Below are 2,152 nucleotides of genomic sequence, written 5' to 3' on the forward strand. Positions count from 1 at the left end.
TTTGGAAACAAACTGACCGCCCCCCCCCCCTCCCCTACTGTTCTTCTGAAGATAGAATAATTCATCGTGTTTGAAATGTACGTAAGGAAAACATTGCATCTAACGAGAAACATACTTTTAAAAATATCTACATATCAGTACCTAATATCTGAAAAAAGATGTGAAAATGGGAAAGGGGGTGGAGAGGGGGGGGGGGGGTTGTTGCAAATAATAATAGTCAGCTCGTGGAGTCAGTAAAATAACTCATGAAGAGAAGAAAAAGATTGTGATGATAATGATGGCAATGATGATGATAGTGGTGTTGGTGGCGATGACGATGGTCATGATGAATGGAGAAACTGGATTCCCTGTTCAAATAATTAATGACCTCTACTTTGTCTTTTGATGACCCTTAGCACCACCACCACCACCACCTCTCCATTTCACCACCACCACCACCACGACCGCGCATCGCTCGATCCTTTCATTCTGTAAACAGTCACCGTAACAGTAACGCTTGCTACTCAGTGCTTGCGACTTTATTTACAGACCCTCCCTGCCTGACCCCCATTCAGCTTGTCTGCAGCCAGCCTGCAGTGCCACTCCCCTTCTGTCTGTGCCTTCCACATCCTCATTTCCGCCAGACCAGTGTTCTCCACTCCGTCCTCTTCCGCTGCGATCAGATGGATACGATCGAAAGTAATCTCCCTTGTTTATTGATCAAAAGTCACCTCCCTTGTTGATTGAACAGAAGTCATGTCCCTTGCTCATTGATCCAACCCTATCGGCGCGGAAAGACCAGAGATGGACGGCGGGGGAAGGAAGGAGTTTCAGTTTCATTGAGCTGTCTCTGTGGGAATGACAGCCAGGTCCCCAGGCGACTGTGCTTTGATTGACAATGCAAGTCAGCAGAATTCGTTATATGTCATAGCTTAGCTTTTAATGTGGATCATGAGCTGGCATTTAGTCTTATCTGTGTGTGTGTGTGTGTGTGTGTGTGTGTGTGTGTGTGTGTGTTCTTTCATGCTTTTTTTTTCTTTCTATCCTTCATTTTTTTTCCTGCTTGCCTGTCTCTCAGTTTTCCTTTCTTTCTTTAGTTTCTTGGTAATAGTCAATGACACCAAGACGAGCGTTTTTCACTCTGCTACCAAATCTACCTCTTTTTTTCTTCATTTTTTTCTGTCCTTTATTGTGAATAATAGTTTTAACGCTGCATTTATGCATGATGACACATACTACAGATCACAGACACTGACTTTAAAGCAACAAGCGAAAAAATCACACTGTGAACCAGTCCGTCGTCAGGGTACAGCAGAGCTCGGCTAACGACTGTTGTGTGGGAGGGGATGTGTGTGTGTGTGTGTGTGTGTGTGTGTGTGTGTGTGTGTGTGTGTGTGTGTGTGTTGGGGGGTGGGGCTGTCTGGACTCTGTGTGTGTGTGTGTGTGTGTGTGTGTGTGTGTGTGTGTGTGTGTGTGTGTTGGGGGGTGGGGCTGTCTGGACTCTGTGTGTGTGTGTGTGTGTGTGTGTGTGTGTGTGTGTGTGTGTGTGTGTGTGAGGGGGGAGGGGGGGGGGATGGGGGAGCGAAGACGGTTCAGATTCTGTCAGCATTCTAAAGATCACTGTGGCATTTCAGCTGGGCCTGACTGACTTCTTCCAGACGTGATCGTGCTGTAGGCTCAGATGGGAGGACCAGCACTGCAGGTGTGTGTATCTTCCAGGCCTTATTGATGCCAGGTTTTATCTCAAGAAATAGAATGTCGATTCCGCGGTCATGTCATGGAGTCTCATGTTAAAATGGACAGCAACAGGTTTTGTCTCATGAAATAGAATGTCGATTCCGCGGTCATATCATGGAGTCTCAGGTCAGAATGTACAGCAGCATCGATATCATTATCATCCACTCTCTTCGTTTGAAATTCTGTGATTCTTTATGCTCTGCACTCATGGTAATTTCACTTTCGGTTTCCCTTCTCCTTTACTGGTGTGTCTGTGACCTGTTCGTTTTAAAGTCTTCGATTTTTTGGCAGGTTTGTATAGGTTGTCTTAGCAGAAAAAGAAGACGAAAATGGGTTGTGCTCTAACTGTAGTAACGTAATCTCACTGGGGACAGCAGCCCGAATTTCACACAGAGAAATCTGCTGTGATAATACAATACAGTGCAAAAAACCAAAC

The sequence above is a fragment of the Babylonia areolata genome, chromosome 21, assembly GCF_041734735.1.
Source record: "Babylonia areolata isolate BAREFJ2019XMU chromosome 21, ASM4173473v1, whole genome shotgun sequence".
In the NCBI taxonomy this organism is placed as follows: domain Eukaryota; kingdom Metazoa; phylum Mollusca; class Gastropoda; order Neogastropoda; family Buccinidae; genus Babylonia; species Babylonia areolata.